A 21719-nucleotide genomic window follows, 5' to 3' on the forward strand; every position below is an offset into this window, starting at 1 on the left:
CCGGGAATTGCAACAGTCCAGGAAACGCGGGCGAGAAGCAGACCCCTCCGGATATGATGGCATTGCATTCGCTATGACGATGGTATAAACACTTCTGTCGGGAACGACACTATTTATATATCGGTATGAAATCCACATGGACGTAATTCCTAGTGGTCTTCCATAGTATGGGTTCAATTAATTCTGTGAAAAGGAGCGCCACCTGAGAGACTATCCGGACACTATTAAACTAAATTACTGCTAGTGGAAGACAAGGCAACTAGTTGTGACAGCTAGGACTTTAGTAAAAATAATTAACTCATTAAAAGAAGCCTTGTCTGGTGGCGGATAAAACTGAATGTATTTTATTAGCGGGATTGAATGATAAACGAAAACACTTTGGAGTTAATTCTCTCCAAAGGTTATCTTCGTTCTTTCTTTCTTTTCGGTGGGTTCTTTTGTTCATTTATTTCTTAGTGCAGTTTTCTTTCTCTCTGTTCTAGTTCTCTAAAGAACTCTTTATTTTATCTTCTGTGTGTGTGTGTGTACGTACATATGGAGATCCTTAAGTACCCATTGAGTTTTAGTAGTGCTACCAATTCTGTGTAGAAGTGGGATTAACACCACTTCCTTTTATTTTAAAAGGCACCTCCCCAAGACAATGGACACTATACGTAACCATTGGACGCAGTAAAACACCTCGGTGCACCGTACACTTGGAATATAGCCCTGAACTCCCTTGACCATTTGAGAAGAGTCGTAATTTTGAAATTAACAGAAGTACTAAAATCACTGTTTCCAAGGTGAATTGCTCCTACGGGAGACACTAAGATCCCCGAGAGTAGCTAAGGGAAGAGGAAGAAATATTAGTCTTCTTATCTCCTTTGAACGTTTCGAAGATGAAGTATCAGCTAAAGATTTTCGCTAGCTTTGAACCATGAATAAATTGATGCACTTTTTAAAGCTTTGTTGAAACCTAAAGAAGTGTATTAGAGTAAGTTAGGCACTTTCTGATGAGGTTCGCTGCAGTTTGAATTATTTCCTGCTTAAGTGTTTATCGCATAAAAAAAGATTTATCATTTTTTAAACAATTTATTTTGTTTAAATCCAAACTCCTACAGTAGGTATAAAATTCTAACTTTTCTTGATATGATATCATCGATAGGTGGTAGTGCATTATTAGAAGCACAAACAATTTTAAACTTGTATGATATTCTTTATGCATAATGACTGAATGGCATTTATGAACTTTTAATGTTTAAATTATTTTGTAATCATCTATTTCAGTTTTTTAATCGCTAAATTATTTGTTATGTAACTTGGACCTCAGACATGCCATATTCGGAAATAGAACTCCACTTCTTTTCACCAATGAAAGCGGAACCTGTTGTCATGGGAACATTGAGTCACATCCATCTGGATGAAACGAAAACTTCGCACGACATTTTTATTAAATTTTATGTTATTTTCTGATTCTAAAATATTTATCTATAGTACTCCTTAACATCGATAACAGCGCCTTTTTTTTTAGTTAGAATGCCATTAGTTCGAATTCATCTACGACAAGGATCTTTATAAGGACGTTTCGGCAACTGGAAGTGAGTCAGCCGCTATACGGTAGTGGCAAGAACTTCCGTGGCAGAATTTCTTTTGCTCATGTAGGACGCCAAAGAACACGCGAATAAACAGACAACATATGAAAATAGGGTTAACTGTTCTATCATTAATTGGATTTATAAAAAGGAAAGTCATAGCAATTCTAAAATTAAGTTCTGTATCGATCTCATTTTTCTGAGGTCTTGTCATACTTTTTGTTGATTTCTTTCAGTGTTTTTATCGTACGGTACATTTTTGTTTGCACATTAAGGATCTGTCTGAATAAAAATCTGTGCTCTGCTTTTTTTTTCCCCAGTTTATATCTGCCCGCGTGCATCTGTAAATATCTCACTTTTCTTGTAAGAGAAACGTTAGTTTCGCAAATGGAATTAAGGCTGCGATAAGACTTTTCTTCCTTTCACATTTGCTAATTACTTCTGAGAATCTTCTCTTGAGAATACCTTTTTAACACACACGCACGCACGCACGCACGCGCGCGCGCGCGCGTCAGTGAGAGGGGTGATAAACTACTACTTAAAACGGTAGATTTCAAAAGTTCTTCCTCCTCCTCAGTTAAAAACAATCACGAGGGACTAAGCTAGACAGTCTTAGTCTCCGTTTGAGCCATGGTAGTTCAGTAATTGTAAAGTTGATTGTCAGAATCGTGACTTCTTGATTTTTGACATCTTCAAATCGTGCTTTGCGATTTCATTACACTTGGACAGAGTCATACTCTTGTTTTATTTGAAATTGGTCTCTCTCTCCCCTCTTTTTTATCTATTATATCTCTAAAAAGTATTGTTGATAGTTTTACACGGAAATGACGTTATTCACAATACTCTAAAGCTATTTACTAATTCAGTTTATTTCATTTTTCATGCAAGTAATAACGACCGTTGCATTTTACAATTTTTGAATCAAATCTCTAACGAAGAAAACAGCTAAAGAAATTCTTCAAGTTGGGAAATCCGTTTGTATTTGAAGATTCACATTTTTCGAAAGTTATCAATAAAATCATGAGCCTTCGTTACGTAAAATATGTGGTTTGTGAGTAGCTCGCTTTTTTTTTTTCAAGTTGAAGTATTTTAGGTAATTTTTCATTATCGAAACATTGCGGTTACGTACACGGTCAAACTTCAACACGAGGTTTTGGGTGTGTTTTGCTTTTCTTTGGCCTCTGACGGAAACAACGGTTGAAAACACAGTTCATGGAAACCATCTTTAAATAATAAAAATACAGGCCCACAACCTGTCAAGCATCCTTGGCTCACGTAACCAATAATTACAGAATAAAAGCCACAGTAGCCCATTCGGTATAGACGAAGCCCTTTGGTCGGGTAGACCTGGATTCGATTCCCGTCTATGGCGTGAGAACCTTCATCTGGTCTCTTTCGACTAAAAGGTGGGGTAACCGCTCTCATGAGGAGGTAGAGGATTTTTCACCAGGAAATTCGGATATTTCGTCTCCCTCAGAACAGCAAAACCGCCCCCGTACACAGACACACATACGGATTCAAAATACATACTAAATTCCTCATGAGAAGGGCTCAACCCGTCTAAGGGACGGGGGGGGAACCCATAAATAAATAAATAAATTATAGGATAAGAGGATCGGTATTAGCCTAAATATATATTTTATGTGTAAAGCATGTGTGTGTGTGTGTGTGTTCTCCTAGCCGGTTTATGGAAGGAAAACTCTGAGTTTCCGGGAGAAAATATCCTTCCTCCTCCGTATGGAACCAGCTAACTCACTTTCAGTTGAAAAGTTCCGATAATGGTTCTTCGTTTGCTAGACGGGGTTCGAATTAACTCAGGGCTTTCCAATCCAAGTCTTTCCTCCCAAAAGGCATCGTCGAAACTGACTGAGCTATGGAGGCTCTGAAACTACTCGTAAGCTAGTGCACTATCAAAGCTACTCAGGTCGAAAGTTTGTAATTTCGTAATGTTTCGAAATAATAACGCATGTTCATTATCCTTTATTCAGTTGTAATTTAAAGTAGTCTATTTTTTTATTCTAAAGACATGAAATATAACTGTTAATAAAACAGTGCACACATAATGTTACAATTATACTGGCCAAAGAGCTCATAATTGCCGTAGATTTTCTGTATTTTATGTCTGTAAATTGCATGTGATCTTCAGTCCGGTTTGTCTGTATCGAGGTATGAAAAACAGCAAATTCGGAAAGGAAACTCTACCACCTTCGTATACGACCAGAGAACTCAACTTTATAAAGGTTTTATACGCGTACCAGACGCGATTCCAGTCCTTTTCAATCCACAAAGGCATCGTCTCCTGCGCAGCAAAGTCTGATTTCATATAATCTATTTATCCGTTTATTCTTTTTTCTGTTTTGTATATTAATCTGTATAAGTGCTTTATCTCCTTCCCCCTCAACACACACACACACACACACACACACACACACACACACACACACACACACACACACACACACACACACACACACACACAATCGCAGACGGTTTTAGCATTATTTTTTTTCTGCAGATGAAGATAATGGGTATGTGTATAACGTGATCTTATACACACTACACATACTTAAATGAATTGTGAAAAGATACACGTTTATATAAAAATTTTAAAAAATTCTGGTTGGAAAAACAATGTGTTCAAGATTGTCGATAAGAAGCTGATCATTGGAACCGTAAAAGTAGCATCGATACAAATTATAAAGTTATTAGAATGCCAACAAGAATACGGGCATTGCGGCCCAATAAGTGCTTGTGAAAGCAATGTTTTTTCTGCCATAATACTCTATGAAGAATAAAATGAAAAAAAAATAAAATAAAATAAAAAAGAGAGTATTTTGTTGCAGTAACAGGTCCATCGCTACATTTGTAAATCTCATAAAACTGATTCATATTTTGAACTTGATGCATCCTTTTCTGTCTGCACAATTCTTATTGTCTGCGTTATCGAACCTCCGACTATAAAAAGTCGAAAAGTAAATAGGAGTCACATTCAGGATGTCGTAAAATTGTTTCAATGTTTTTGTGTTTAGTAGACGTTCAAGCGAAGAAGAAAAAAAAACGAGATAAAGGCAGGGATTTTTCTGGAAAAGAAATGCTTTTAGCGAAGCATCTCCACAACATACATGAGCAAAAGAACTTCTCACTGCGTTGGACTTCTGCCAGAGGAACTCAATACGTATAACAAGTTGGCCAAAAAAATGTGCCAAAGCCAAAGAGCGAAAAGCTGTCAAAATACCGCATCTAAATTCACTTCTCTGATTAGGAATTCATTTTTCAGGATGCAGTCACAACATCTCCGGATACAGCAATACGAAGCTAAATGGACAGGATTTAAATTTCATATTTAACAAAAGATTTTGATCAGTGGCCATGCCGTATTGCCTTGTATACAGACATATAGTGACTTATGAATTTGAAATTTGTTATTCGGATCTTTATGCTGGATAACATTAATGTAGCGGTTCTTTCTTGAAAACCTGGTGCTAGTCCGAGTTCACATTTCATGTAGGACAGGACACACAAATAAAGACTTTTACTTCCTACTTTTTTTCTTTTATATTTCATTTTTTTTATTCTTTTTTTCCCCAAATTTGTATCTCTCTTGAGACTTTCAAGTAATTTTTTATAGAATAAAAATATTTTAAAATAATGTTTATTTTATTGTAGCGTGATAGAGTGAACTTCGTTTTCCACAGCGCTAGCCAAGTTTTTAAAATAAGTTAAAATTCTAACCAAGAAACTGAATTAATCAAGTACTCAATATCCAATGCGCATTTTTTATTTATAATTTTTTTCTCTGAGTTTCAATAAAATTAATGAATATTTAATCTTATATATATATGTGAATGTTAGTCAGCTCTGAGCTCTGCTAATGATAGGAAAGCTATTATCTGAGATGTTAAGAGAAATAGCATAATATTTAATTATTTTGCTGCAAAGTTCAGTGCAATTTAAATGAAAAGTAATTTATAATCGTACTAGAACGTTTCCATAATTTGATATGCACGCCATCTAGTATTAATTTCGCGAACTACAACCAAAGTGTCGTATATTCTTCTATATACATGTATATCTAAAACTCTGCGGAAACAAGACATCAAGTAGGGTGACAGATGAGACTCCTGCCTCAGGGACAACGGAGGTGGTAGCTGGTCTATATGGGGTTCCGCCTGTCATTTATAAAGTTTGCCTTCCTCTGGATGAAGCTACGCCAAAGAGTGTTTTTACTTAATGGGGTATTTTTAATGCATGAGCCATTTGACAGGGTGTCACCAAAGTTTATTCTGCCTCTCCCGACTTGCCGTTAAAAAGTTTGACGGCGCGCGCGTGCACACACATACACACGTGCAAAAATAAAAAACTCCTCACTCTATTCTGTAGATAGGATATATTAATGGTGTGATATCGCTGTGGAGATTGAGAATATATGTTACAAGCTACCTGACGTTGTTGAGATTAGATGGCCTCGAGGCTTTTCCTCATTATATCGGCAATTTTGGAAACTGCAATCATGCGGATGTATTACAAAGAGTAAGTGGTTTCTCATCTTCAGGGCCTTCCACTCTCTTTCTTTCTCTTCAGTCTTGCCAGGTAATTAAACTTGAGAGCAGTTTCCTAAATTAGAACACCTTAAAATAATTTGAAAAGGAACCTCATTCTTCGCTCTTATATGGGATTCGATGATCAGGCTGTGATTCGATGAAACCGTGCTGTTAATGTGTTTCTGGAACACCCCAGGTCTGTATTAGTAATGATCAGTGAATTGCGTGATGGTCAAATGTTGACTTTGTATCCGATAAAAAAGCAATCACTTTTGGTTTTCTATTAAGATCTTGACCTTAAATTGTTTCTGTTTAGTGAAATGATCTCCTTCAAGTTTTTCTAATTAAAGTAACTCCACGTTTGCGTACGTTTTATGTAGAATAACAAGAGTAACTATTGTGAGGAACCAGAAAAATGCAAGCCTGCATTTTTATGGTTGTTCAGTTAATCTGGTTTTCAGTAGTTCCTCACTTATAATTATTTCCTTTTTTTCTCTGCTGGTGATGCCAATGTTGTTGGCACTATTACTGTGAGTACATAAATGTCTTTAAATCTGTTTTTTGCAACGTAGATTTGATTTTAGGAAATAATAGAAAACAATCACAGGATAACAAATCAGGAGAACAAGGAGGTGAATGTCTGTGTTACAATCGATATGCTTCGTGAAAAAAAGATCTTAAAACAAGCGACTTGCAGTCAGATTATTACGCAGTTACCAGAATCCTACAGATCACAGCATTACATCTGGCATGTGGTATAGAAAATATAATATTCTGATGCGTCAACCGTCTTTAAGCATTTGAGCGGAGTGCCGGATTATCATACACTCAGTATATCACCTCATTATACATATTGAGCTTATTTAGAACCGATTTCAATGCGTATTCGCTTGTCAGCAGTCCATTTATTCTGTTACATATTTTATAGTTCTGTAATACCTTGGTCTAATCAATGCTTGCGCTTGCATGATTCTTTTCTTTTGTTTCGTTATTCAAATTTTCATGTTTAATGAGTTTGTTTCATGAATCTATTTCATGATTTTTCTGTTAAAGATCATCTCTTATATGATCTCTTATATGATTTAAGCTTTATGAATCTATTTCATGATTTTTTCCTTTCATGTTTCATGAATCTATTATGCTTTTTTGCTTTCATGTCATGAGTCTCATGAATTTTTCTTTCATGTTTCATGAATCCATTTCAGGCTTTTTTCTTTCGTTTAATGTTTTTTTTTCGTGTTTTCTTTCAAAGATCATATCTCATGATCATTAAGATTAATGAATCTATTTCATGATTTTTTTCTTTCATGTTTCATGGATCTTTCTTGAAGATTTCATGAATCTTTTTTACAGATTTAATGAATCTATTTCATGCATTTTTATTTCGTTTAATGTTTTTTTAGTTTAATGCTTTTTCTTTCAAAGATCATATCTCATGATCATTAAGATTAATGAATCTATTTCATGATTTTTTTTCTTTCATGTTTCATGAATCTATTTCATGCATTTTTTCTTGCGTTTAATGATTTTTCTTTCAAAGATCATGTCTTTTATTATTTAAGTTTCATGAATCCATTTCACGAATTTTTCTTTCATGTTTAATGAATCTGTATGTTTTTCTCCTTTCATGTGTCATGTCTCGTGACTTTTTCTTTTATGATTCATGAATCCATTTCATGTTTTTTTCTTTCGTTAAATGCTGTTTTTTTTTAAAGGTCATATCTCATGATCATTAAGATTCATGAATCTATTTCATGATTTGTTTCTTTCATGTTTCATGAATCTACTTCATGAATATTTCTTTCATGTTTCATTAATCTATATTCTTTTTTCGTTCATGTGCTGCGAGTCTCATGAATTTTTTTCATATTCCATCAGTCTATTTCACGATTTTTTATTTCTTTCAAGTTTCGATTCCTTTTGTATCAATTTCATCATTGTATGTTTTGATGATTTTGTGTCATTTATATTTACTTTGAAACATTTGAATGTTGAATATTTATTCGATGTTCTGTATGTTTTTTTTTCTTTAGTAAGCGGGAAGATAGAACAAATCAATACATGTACAATTTTGATAAGTTATTCTACTTCTAGTTAAAACACTATATTTCAATATTTTAATTATTCATCGTACGGACCTAATCCCCAACTTAATCATCATAAATCATGCATGCTATGCGAATTAAAGCTACCTGTTTGATATACGCCTGTCATATTTATATACCACTGTAAGAAAAAATAAAGATTTTTATGATTATTTGATGCTGAAGTCCGAAAATAATAAAACTTTTGGAAATGTCTTCGTATTTCTTATTCATACAGAATTAATGCCACTTAGGGCGGACTACTCTTTTGACAAACAAATTTATCGTTCCCAAAGTGAGCGTTTAACTGAACACTCATCCATCATTTCTGTTTCATAATTTTTACCTCAGTTGACTGTGAAAATTATTGTTACCGCAGCAGCTGCAAATTTCATATTTTAATAGCTACACTAGCAGCAACAGAAGCAGCTGTTTTCTTAGATTTATTACTTACACAAGATTTATGAAAGGCAGTAATTAGAAGCATCTTAGCTAGTATTTATTTTGACATCTCTGTATACATAAAAAAATAAGAACCAAAGATCATCGGAAGCAGTTACCCTAAAATATTAGTAAAATTAGTTTCCCTAAATTAATGTCACAGCTCTCAAGTTAACAGCAAATAAATTCTATAACATTAATAAAGCCGAAAAATGTACAATTTCTTTAACAGCCACCATCTCACGCGCGCTAGCTGTCAGCATAGACACGTCACGCGATATGATGATGACGCAATAATGGGGGCACGAAGCTACTGAAGGTCTGAAGTTAGCTATTTCGCTGAGAAGTGTTTTAGCAATTTGTTTTTAAAAGGGAGCTGGGCTCAACAATGTTATGTATTACCTAACGTCACCATAGCAACCATACAGGCGTCTTTACGCATGTTTGTTCCGATAGGTAAAATTGTGGAACCTGATTAAAATTCACTTTATAAGTTACTAAAAAAAATAAATACGAGTAGGTTTTATAAATGATGTACATGTTCTGTATAGGCTGAAGTTTAAAATGTTAACATTTTAAAATGATTAAAAAAAATCTTCCTACTCAGCAACACAAAGGGCCTACCATACCTTATATTTGAGTAATGATTTCCAAAATCTGGTTTGTCATTTTTGTTGACCACGCAGCTCTAGTGAAAGATGTAAGTGTACGCTGAAGTCAATTATAGGGCAGAAAAACGCGAGAAACAATACGTCACGACTTACATGCGTTTCACTCAGTGCGTGACCCAGAATTGACTAATAATTATGGACAAAAGGATTTGTTAACACGCCCTCCTCTTTCAAGGTTACAGCATGACTGAAGGTAGTAGGTAGAGGAGATAATGATTAGCGCGAGCGATGATTTCTCCTGTGTACTGGTAAAGGGTTTCTGTGGGGTATGTACTTTGAATTTCTGCTTGTTCTATAACGCTGTTTTCCAGGGATCTGTTTTTATGTGTATTCCTGGATAAGATTTTCTCTCCTTCAGCCAAGGAAATTCATTATGAATAATTAACTACTGTGGAGAATGTGCTTGTATAAAATAAGGCAGTACAGTCACAAGATCAAACATTTTCCATTTTTAGTGATGAATAATTCATAAGTTAACAAAAAAATATATAAAATTCTGTAGTTGTTACCTATTTTTCTATTATATAAATCTACGCAGGAAAATAATTTTAAAATGCATAAAAACACAAAATATTCAACTATAAAATCAACCACAAGTTCTTTTCCATCTGAAATCCCTACTTTTGTATTTCAGACAAAACTTTCTGTACATGACTCCTCCAAAAAGTTTAAATATGCACCAAATCTCTCTCTCTCTCTCTCTCTCTCTCTCTCTCTCACACACACACACAACATCCGGCTTATTGTAGTGCTCTGAACTTCGTTTTGTTTTATTAACTTACTGAAATTCCCAACTGATTTTTCTGTGTTTTTGAAAATTCACAAGTAACTGTAAGATTCATTTTGTTCCTTCGTAGAAACACTATTTTAGGAATATAATTGGAAGAATTGTCTTGGATATTTGGTATTCTGGAAACGTTACACTAATTGGTCAAACTTTTCCAGTTTTTTTGTTTGACTCGAACAATTAAATGTAAGAATAAAATTTAAAAAGTTAAAATGCTTAAGATGGGGAATGCTACCGAAGACTTTTTTTCATGAATTTCAATCGATCATTTCTATTACCAAATTTTATCTAAATGATTCGAAATAATATTTCGAATAATTTCGTACTATGAAACTTGGTATTCAAGATCTCAATATTTATAGAATCGTTTCACTTTTTGTTTTTAATCTGAATATTTGTGACAAAATAGAGTTATATGTCTAAGAAAATGGGTCAAAAAGTTATAATTTTGTGTCCATTCATGAGATTTTTTAAAGTACCATCACTAGATAAAGTTCTCCGAATAATGTAGATATCTTACTGTATCGTATATAAATAGTTATAAGAGACGTTAACCTTTAATGTTAGTATATCCAAATGAATATGTTACGAAGGCTATAGAGATATTTTAAATATCAAGTATCTTATATGACATATTTAGTGGCGCAGAAAACAGTACTGAACTTTGACAGTAGAGTACTGACAAAGCCCTTGTTTTTGTTATATTTTGCACGATACTGTATTACACATTCCAACATTATAATTTTCCTTGTAAATTGCTTGCATTTTCATTTAAAATAAAACAAATAATCCCATGACACACTGTAGTAAATCGCGTTTAGTTAAATGCTCTTAATGCGTGAATAAAATATTATATAATCCATTCTTCTTATTTATTCGGTTTACTAAAATTATATCTTTACCATATGAAGTACAATATGTAAATTAATGTGCATTATTTATTTGTGACACAGTTGTTGATTACAATATTACGAAAAGAAGGAACATTTTATCGTTATTCGTCTGCTATCTCTCCTTTTCAGCAGCAACAAAGAATTTTAAAATATTTAAATAGCGGTTATATACTTCTCTTTACATTGCGAATCATAAAAAAAAATTCTAGATTCAAAGCATCTTTATTTTCAAAAGAAAATATCCTTAGAGAGAAAAATGTTCTCACTTCAAAGATAAGCTTTTAATACAACATGAAATATTATTTAAATGTATTTCGTATAATTTTTCTCATTAATATTAAATCCAGTTGCCACACAATTGGCGCTTTTATAATTACAATTTTTAAATACCTTTTACGATATCAAAAATCGTCGAAATTTATATTTTCATTTAAATGAATTAACATTATACAGATTTTATTGCTTTTGTTTCTCTTTTTATATTTTCTTTATTTTATTCTTCACCTAATTACTATATAGTTCTTTCTTTATTACTAACTCTCGTTTGTAAAAGAAAATAACTAATTTCTCTATTTTTAATGCAGGCTCAATCCCGGAAAGAAAATATATCAATTTCTTTGGGTCAATCTAAACATAGCCTATAAATGCAAAAATGAAACTAATTAATAATTAAATGATTATAATTAACATTATGAAATTATCTCGTAGTTGTATAATATTCTCTTCTAACATAAATAGGTTAAAATTTTACCGGAATATATTATCTTTGTCATTTTCATCCGTTTATTCGTATTTTCATTGAATCTCTCATTCTGTTTTGCAACTAAATAGAAAATATCTAATAAATACTGAATAAATTTATTATACTATTAATTTAATTGAGGTATAAGTTAACTAGATGTTGATATAACTTAATAAATATATATATAATATATAAATAAATATAAATTTATTTCACTTATTTTTAAATACTTGATATTTCAGCAATAAGACTTCTTACTTGAAATACGAACATGATCAAAGGTTATCTTATTTGCTATTTAGACGTCTTTGAATACGCCTTATAAATTAAGTTTTCATGTAATATTTTATGCATTCAAATGTTCTTGTATGCTTTTTATTACGGGAGATTGAAATATTCTTTAACCATAAGTAGAAAGCATTGTTACATGTCCTACATTCCAATAATTAATTATACAATCAGACATGTAACATACTGCAATAATTTTGTTCCTATTTGAAGACGATGCTGCTGTAATATTGCACCACCTGCTAGATGCTCTTTTCTGTTATGCAGTTGTGATATGCGGCGAAGAAGCATTCATAGGGGCCACCGCGGAGAAGGTTTTTTTTTTTAACATGAAATGAAAAGAACTTTAACCTCCGTAGTTTCTGCCACTTAGCTGTTTATTTAATCGATCTTTTACCCCAAAATGATGACCTTCTACTAGAGTGATTTTCTCTCTGTTGCCTGATTCTCGTTGTTATACTTAGGATAAAAATATATTTGGTTATACCAATTTGTACTCTATGCTGATCTATAATTTATTTATGCTAATAGCCAGAGCGTGCTTCATAGATTTTTGGGAGATTAAAGCGGCACAAACGCTTTATACCAAAGCATTCGTCGTCGCTGGACGTGCTTGAGACAGCTTAGTCTAGTGCTGTTTCAAGGATTCCGTTGCCCGAGCAACGGAAGGCTCACGTGACCAGCACGGACGAAATGCAAGTATCTCTCAGGCATGTGTGTTGTAGTAGGGTATTGTGGATGACAAGCACTGGATTGCGCGTCGCCGCTGCCGCTTCTCCCCGCTCTCTGTAGTCATGGCCACAGCCGACAGCAGCCAGCAGCCATGTATAAGCTGAGTGGACTTGGAAGGCTGTTGCCGTTTCTTACATCTTCTCATTTCAAGTCTTTGCCTTCCTCTTGCGACAGTTAGCTTACACCAGCTTAGTTCTTCTCGTTCGGTATCGCTTTACGAAGGCGTTGAGTGCTCTCTTTCTTCACACCTACCTTCGAAAAATTTTCAGCGAGCATCTTACGGCAAGCATTTGCCGAGCGTCACACTTGTTGAAAGCTGCCGGAGTAGAACAACAGGTACAGGAGTCATACGTAGAGAGGTAAGCCTTTTCTGTATTCTGTTAGGCTGCCATATGTTGTGCTGTCCGGTTAGAAACGGCTACGCACAAACTAAATGTGATTCATGTGTTTGACAGTGGTGTTGTGGAGTGAACGAAATTCGACGAAGAGGGGAAATTACCCTTGTATTTTGCTGCGGGAATGATTTCTGTTTAGCGAAAAAATACCCGTACATGGACCTCTTCTCGGTTATTTGCATGTTTCTTAAAATTATCAAACAATTTTCCGAGTCTAAAGCTAAAATGGGTCTCCATTCACAGGAGCATGGCCACTTGGATACTTATAGAAAACACACACACACACACACACACACACACACACACACACACACACACACACACACACACACACACACACACACACACACAAAGTGATGAGAGTATGATGCATGCTTGGGAGCAACCACAGCTGTGACGGGCATCGTTGTCGCTACCAAACCGGATGCTGGGTGTAAGCTCGTGTATTTAAGTATAACGATTATTGGAGAATAGTGCGCACGTTGCATACAACAACCCGAAATTTGAATCATTCCTATCTGGGTGTTTACAGAAGCGTAAAGAGAGAGAGAGAGAATTTCGATCGAAGACTTGAAGTTCATTTAAATTATCTTAGTTGACAGAGATTTTTCTTTGGTTTAATGAATAAAAGGAACGTACGGCCTTGCATGATTGTTTTACGAGTCGTTAGATTCACTCGGCTGCAGCTGAATAAATATTTAGAAGCAACTGCGTCTGTCGTGGAAGTTGTAAAAATATTTCATTTTACTGTTCGTTTGCGATGAAGTAGCCGGATAACCAGTGATCATTATAAACTTCAATAAATAATCCTTTATCTAATATGTGTGATTTGTCTTTACATAAACCCATCATGCAGAACAGAATAAGATTAGTCACTTCAACTTATAAAAAAAAGAAATCGCATATTCACTGTGGCAGTAAAATTCCAAGATATTAATATTAGCATTAAATTAATATTAAATAGTTTGCTGAAATTATTCGATTTTTTTATATAAAAAAATATGTAGAAATATTCTGTCAAAACAATGAAGCATGGAAATACTACACTTCTACGCATGCGTCATATAAACAGACATGCGCACTAGATGAATAAAGGTTATTGTGTTCAGTGTACATTTGCTTACGCACATCAGAAAATACAGATACCTTTATTTTTTAGATGGAGATAATTTTGTTAGTTCGACATATTTTATCAAATGATTTTCTTATTTTTCCACTTTATTGATTTCCTTCCATATTTGGTTCTTTAATTAACTAACTGCAAATTACACATTTTGATCTGGTATTTTTATAGCTAGAAATTTGGATATTAATTGGATGTCTTTGCTTTATGCGCATTGCATAATTCATGGCCCGTTTAGGCAGGAGATAACTTTTATGTGATCCTATTTAATGTTATTTAAATACAGCTCTCTCTCTCTATATATATATATATTATGGTTTCATCTTCTCTGATGTATTAAGATAGCAATTTTAAAACATACTCTTGTATGAAAAAAAATCCATTTTTTTAAATAGTTTAATTTGCTGTTTTGATTTAACAAATTTTAATCGAGGGCTTCATCGAATTGATTTAAATTCAAATTGGTTCTAAGTCATACTAAAGGTAAAAAAATGCATACGATATTACACTATCGGTAGAATATAATATAATATAATATAATATTTTTAAATTTTAACTTGTCAAAATTTAAAATAACAATAACAGTAAATATTTTCTGATTCCCACTACGTTTCAGGTAGCAAAAATAATTTAGAATTTTTGGTTTATTTTGAAGAGATGACATATAAAATTCATACAGAATTTAGATAAATTTACAGTTTAGTTAAATCACGTATAAAGTTACTCATCTCTACTAGCTTATACTCTGTTTATAGTGTGAAATAAGTATCCAACTTTGTTATAACCATCTGCGAGATAAACATTTAGTTTAGAAACGAAAAACATCTGAGTACAGCAAGTTGTAATTTGAACTGATTTTAATCTATTAATTTAATATAAATTATTTTTATGATAATCTCATCCAAGAAAAATTGGAAACCTATTGTGCCTTTGTATCTTGGAGGAACCAGGATAAGTAGACCAGTTTTAATTGGATATTCCTGATTTCTTCAGATCTTGTCCGTTCAAATTCCTAATTAAAATGTAACAATAATGTAAACTTAAAATTACATTTTTTGTTTATATCCCAACATGAATGAACAGTCTAGTAAGATTAAAATTATTTTTATGCTAATCCCGTCCAAGAAAAATTAGAAACCTACTGTGCATTTGTATAATTTGTTACGATTTGCATTTGATGTGCTTTAGAAAATATTGTATTATTTATATTAAATTCTTGTGATTATTATTAGAATATCTGCGTATAAAATCTCTATGAAATGAAAATGGTGAGATTTTCATAGAGATTTTATGCGAAAACTAATACAGTACATGATAATTCAATATATAGCATTATGTTGAGAAATAAAAGGTTATACTTTTAAAATTCGGCTATAATTAAATTTTTAAACAACATATCATTTTATGCAATATAATTCTATTGCATTGCATAGATTGAATGCCGCTTTTCTCTTTCCCCATCGATCACAGCAACCCATAGAGTCAAACGTAGAAAGGGATAAACTAATTGATATCTGGATAGTTGCAGTGAATTTCTGTAGGTACAACAATACGGATAATTTCCATTTTAACAATCCCAAACGCGAGAGATTATTACACTAGTATTGTTGCGTATATCGAACATAAGTCCAGAATTGGGAAGCTACTGGAAAGATATTAAATTTGACTACGTATAGGTGGTAATTTTCAGATTCCAAATAGGCAAAGATTATTTGGAAGAACAGAAGTGCGTGAAAGAAAATGAGTGAGTTTAATTAGACTGTAAATGTAAGATTTCTTGAAGAAAAGCAGGGATATAATTGTTATCGAGAAATTTGCTTGCTGTTTGGTATTCGTTTTACGTTCTAGTAATTCTAATCAAAGAGTCGAGAAATCTAAAAAAATGAATTTCCAATTTTTATTCCCGATTTTTTGATTCTTTAAGGAATGTTTGTTTTGTAGAAGAAACTGCGTTTTTTTTTAATATGTTGTTTACGTATATGTCTTCAGAGATAGATGAAAAATAAATGGTTCCTATCTGAAGAGTTCTGAATTTTCCATTGTGGTGCACTCCTTTTTTGTTACTAGTTCTGTTCTCTGAGTTTTTCATCCCATTATTTCTCATCCCACTTCCTTGTCTCTATCAAGTTTTTTTTAATCCTTCTTTCCATCTAATCTATGTAAAGTGTCTTACAAGATGCCAGTGCTAAAATTTTCCCATTTAGTTTTTTTGTTTGAAAACAGATTGAGTTTTTTTTTTTACTTCTGCCTCGCGTGTAGCTAGTGTTTTAATCATATTCCAATATTATTCCATATTTGTTTCAAACATCATTATACTTTATCCTGTTTATCCCTCCAGCCTTATCGCTCTAAACATGCTCACGTTTTTTAATGTTCGAGACTAAATTCAGTTTTTACTTTCCCCCTTTCCATTCGTATTTTCCAATCTCTCATCTATTCTTTTCTGGCCCTTTTTCTTATGCTAATAAATTGGAATAACTCTCCCCCCCCCTCGATCGTTAGAAATGCCCGTACGTAACCTGACCGCTAGCATCTTCTCTCGTAATGTGCATACTTAGAATTTATTAAACTTTCCATTGCATCTTTACTGAGAGATCGTCATCTTTTACCATACCATTCACATCACCTTTCTTATTGTTACAAAATAATCATTGCGATAGTTAATTTGGTTGCTAAGATGCAAATATATAAATTGTGACGTCAGTTTTTTTTTTTTCATATCTTTTTTAGAAGTATACGTGGTTCGACATTACAATACTTATATGATCGATATTTTAGGAACATTTAATTATAAGTATTTTACTTGTATTCGTTTAGAAGTTTATTCCAAGAATGTAAAACAGCTATAAAGAATTTAACTGATATAAAGAAATGTAAAAATTAATTACAAACTTGTCAAAATCCACTCCAAACCGCTTTAATAAATATTTGATTCTTTATTCACGATATGCTCTGAAAGAAACAACTGAATACTTTCTTCAAGGATAGAAATGAATATCCAAAAGGAAAGAAGTGCATAAACAAATCAAGGAAAGTTTAGATTCAAACTCCATTTGGGAATATTTGGATCTCTAAAAAAGTGAATAAATCTATTCAAGTCATTACTGCATGCTTAATACTCGATAGTTGCAAATGTAACTTGTATTCTGTGAAATTATCGTTTGTAATAGGAAAACTAAAGAAAATAAACCTCAAAAGAATGTGAACGTCTTGTACTTTTTTTTAATTATGACTACGAGAAAGTAGAGCTGAAAATTACCTTATCTTAAATGGCTCCACATCTGAGGTTACTTGGGGATAAAGAATTAAAGACTACATTAGAATGGAGTACAGGATAAGTGGTGCTTTCACAAACTGAACTTACCATTTGTGTAGTCTGTATGTCTGCTGTCATCATTCCCCGCGGACTGTAAACCATTAAACTGTAGACTAGTTAAATTGGCAAAACAGATATCGGTGAAATTTAATGTGTTAATATAATCATAGAAAACGAAAAACTACACAATTGTTCTTGGATCAGAAACAATTAATAAGGATAAAGGAAATAAATCGCTTATAAAAATGCTTCGTAGAAACATAAAGACGACATTATAAAATGTAACGCAGATATTTGAAAGGGGCTCAACAAATTTTAACACTCAGGTTTTCCTAATACTCACTAAAGCAATAATATCAAGTGGTTGATTAAGTTCTTTAGATGAAGAGATAGCAGTTTATTGAGGAAATAAAAATCTTGTATTATATTGGGCGTATGTAGCACGTAGTCATACGTAGCTAATTACACCCTATTCATTATTCGCTTAACAATCGTTGTATATATATCACGTGGAGCAGAATCTTTGTCCGGTGAGTTATATGAACAAATCTGTTGCCTTCTCTGAGCGCGTGCTTCATTGTTTGAAAACCACACAATTTTACAATGTGATCGAATAAGAAAACCAGCATATACTAAATATATCTGTTTATTGATATAGGGATATTGTGTAAAGAAAGTCAGTGAGGAAAATTCTGTGATCCATTCCAGGATTTTCTATATATTCCTGACATCCAACAATCAAAATAAAAACTCTCTACTATTCTTACTCTTCTAAAAAGGTTTTTCATGTGAGTTACACTACTTGAATAAGTTTGTAGGAAAGGCTACTGAACGAGAAGTCATATCCAGTCTACCTTGAAGACTTTCTTTGCAGTTTTCAGAATTGAGATTTTAGTAGAAGCGCGAAATTTCTTTAGAATGAAACCACGTTCACAAATTTTGAATTTTCAGATATGAATAGAAATGTTCCACTAAAAGATCCAAGTTTCTCCAAATATTACAGTATGGATATTGTAAATTTTATTTATTCGTATGGGGGTTCCTCCCCGTTCCTTGAACGTCCCTTAGGACTGGTTGAGCCCTCTTATGAGGGATTAAGTATATATTTTATGACTGTAGATCCGCGTGTGTGTGTGTTCATGGGCCGGTTTGCCAGTTCTGAGGGACGAAACACCTGAGTTTCCGGGTGAAAAAACCCTCAACCTCCGTATGAGACCGGCTAACTCACCTTTAGTCGAAAGAGACCAGATAAAAATTCCTCACGTCATGAACGGGAATCGAACCCAGGTATTTCCGACCAAAGCGCTTCGTTTAAGCCGACTGAGCTACGGAGGCTCTGATATTGTAAAGAAGTATTGCAATAGAATTTTATTCTTTCTGAGATCCTGCGATCAACTATGAACATAGCATCAATCTAGCACAGCTTTATCCTAATACGAATGCGAAATCTTCGTATTATAAAATATTCGCTACTGCAGTATTTTATTGCCAAGCGACAGAATATTGTAATAGAACACATTGGTGACAGAATGTATACTGGATGACATTCACTGATTTTTGGTGAGCACTCTAGTTAAATCAGCACATCCATATGCTTAAAATTAAACACTCCTTTTCATCGGCCTCAAATCTACTGAAATATTAAAATAGCTCTTCTATGAATTAAGAAACCGACAATGTTTATTTCGATCACATAATTTCTGAAGTGCAAATGACTATTTTCGTGCGATCTAATAGTCTTGCAACTCACTTCTAATTGCAAGGTTATTGCATGCACCTTTCGCGATATCCAAATAGAAAAAAGGATGGAGCATTTACGTCTACATCTTATTGTGAAGCTTTCTGCCTACGCGTGTGACGTAATGCAAGACATTCCCGGCAGGTGATAAGCTCGTTAGCCACAGGTGGTTTGATTAAAGTTCCCCCCCCCTTATCTTTTGTTCTGATTGAGCTAAGATACCAAGAACAGAAAATAGTTCTTACGTCAAAAGAAAAAAAAAAAAACAACGTCGCTAGAACTCTTGCTTTCCTGTTGATTGCAACTAACCCCTATGAGACAGCTTTTCATGAATATTTATTATACCACATAAACATTCTAATACCAAGAAAACGTCATAACTAGGTAGAGTAGCTTTGTCGTCCAATGTATTTTTACAGTGTCAAAACGATGCACCAGCAAAAAAAGTAAAATAAGGGCTAAAAATTAACGATATGAAGTATCGTGCTTAGACTGCCTTTTTCTTTATTCTCACTTAATAAGAATTTCGCTATGGTTCGCTGTAATTTTAAACATTCTTAATAGAATACTAAGGATAATAAAAAACGAAGTGGAAATTATTTTTTTATTATTGCTGTCCTAATTATATCTTCAAGTGGATTATTATATTTTATTTTATCGTGTCTATCTTTTCGTTATTTTTATTAGATCTCATTTTAGTTCGTTCTACATGTCATCTTTTCTTTCTTTTTCGTTTCTTAATCTTTCTCTTCTTACATTCTTAAGTCTAAGCGGAGAAAAATCATTCCATCTTTCTTATTAAAAATCAATTATGTTTAAAAAGAATTACCGAGAGATTCTTTCTAAATCCATACCGGGACAATCTATTTCTATAGTTCAATTTTGTAAATGCATTCGTGGGTACAGAAGAGATCAAATTTATATAATTAAGTTCAAAAGTTCGTAAATTCAGATACAAAAAGAACTAAAACAATAAGCATTCATTCATCATCTGAGTAGATTCGCATTTATTGATATCAATTGGTCTTATAGGAGGAGACAGGGTTTTTTTTTTCTTCAGAGAAACTATATGAAGGGTTATTTTCCAAAAAGAAACAAACCGAGAATGTGTAAAATTATAATACTTAGTGTACTCGCAGAGCCTTGATCGCTTAGCTGGATTGGATGGAGCTCTTTAGTTAGAAACATCTGGGTTCAATTCCTGTCTATGACTCGAAGAACGTTTTTCAGGGTTTTCAATCAAAAATGTGAGTTAGCCAGTCTTATACGGAGTGGAGGGTTCTCTCTGAAAACAGGCAAACCGGTCCCGGCGACTTGAAGCCACCTTGTTCTATTATCACCATTTTCTAGTAAAGCAGCATTACTACCCCAATCAATCGTCAATTTGATGCGCCCGAGAAGTGAGGTATACTCGCCTTGTAGCATTATTTGGATATATCTAGTGGAGAGAAGACAAAAACTTAGTCCCTTAAGTACTAATGTTACATAAAAACAACAACAAAAAAAAAACCATTATTGCATAGCATTACCGTAACTACAATATCGTAATCTTTAAGATAAGCAATGATATCGGAAATTTATTTTTGAAACATAATCCAAGTATAAGTATACAGTACAAGTCTATGGTACTTTTAGCGTAAAATGTTTCATTGTGTTTATTCCTCAGGTCATTGTTTACAAAACACAAACCTGATTTATTGTTATTGTGCGCAAGTTGTTCAGATGTATGGTCAACAATGAGAGTATGTGATCAGTTATGTGAAATGAAGTGTATTTTATTGTTTGCGATTCTGGGTTTTTGGTTTTAAGGCATATTTCGAAATGTGGAAGCGTTAAAAGGGGTGAATGCATTCACTGAACCGATGTGGGACTTTTTAATATATAAAATCTGAAGGAAAGGATACTAATATCATATGAAATTCTTCTCGTGCCATATTTAAGCTTAAAGAATATTTTATATGAGAAACTTCACAGAAATCTATCTCTGAGCCTAAGCACGCATCACAGATATAGCTGAGGAATATTTATCCAATATTTAAGGCACAAACCATGCTTCCCACCCAGCAGACACCTCTTATCTTTCTTCAACCAATAGAATTCATACCTCGGTCATGCAATATCGAACATTTTGTGGTACCATACTTGCTTACAAAGCGACTTTCTTTTTAGTTCTTTTTAGGTCTTGTACTGGCCTTGAGAGTCTGAATAAACGCTCAAAGTGACGTCGAATGTTTTCACTTTATCGTAAGTCACCCATAAGAAAAATAGTTGGAATTCTTCCAAATGCCCTGTCACGTTGAATTTTACATCTTCATTCTCGTAATTTAATTAACAGATTGCTTGCACTGGTTGGATAAAACACGTCATTTATTATTATTGAAGTATTAATTTGGTTTG

General features: G+C 33.3%; 1 protein-coding gene across 10 annotated transcripts in view; it reads left to right on the forward strand.

Moving 5' to 3' along the window:
• The window catches only part of LOC150098842 (CUGBP Elav-like family member 4), a 913499-nt gene that overhangs the window by 632130 nt on the left and 259650 nt on the right, over positions 1–21719 (forward strand). The window contains exon 1 of one of the 10 annotated variants that reach the window (XM_090405884.1): positions 12924–13109. The exons of the other annotated variants lie outside the window; for them this stretch is intronic. The gene's annotated coding sequence lies outside the window, so the exon portion shown is untranslated. Of the gene's footprint in view, positions 1–12923; positions 13110–21719 lie in introns of those variants that run through there. 10 annotated transcript variants of the gene reach the window in all.

Source organism: Typopeltis vanoorti, chromosome 15 (genome assembly GCF_054136105.1).
Source record: "Typopeltis vanoorti isolate ZY-2024b chromosome 15, IOZ_Tvanoo_1.0, whole genome shotgun sequence".
Classification (NCBI taxonomy): Eukaryota; Metazoa; Arthropoda; class Arachnida; order Uropygi; family Thelyphonidae; genus Typopeltis; species Typopeltis vanoorti.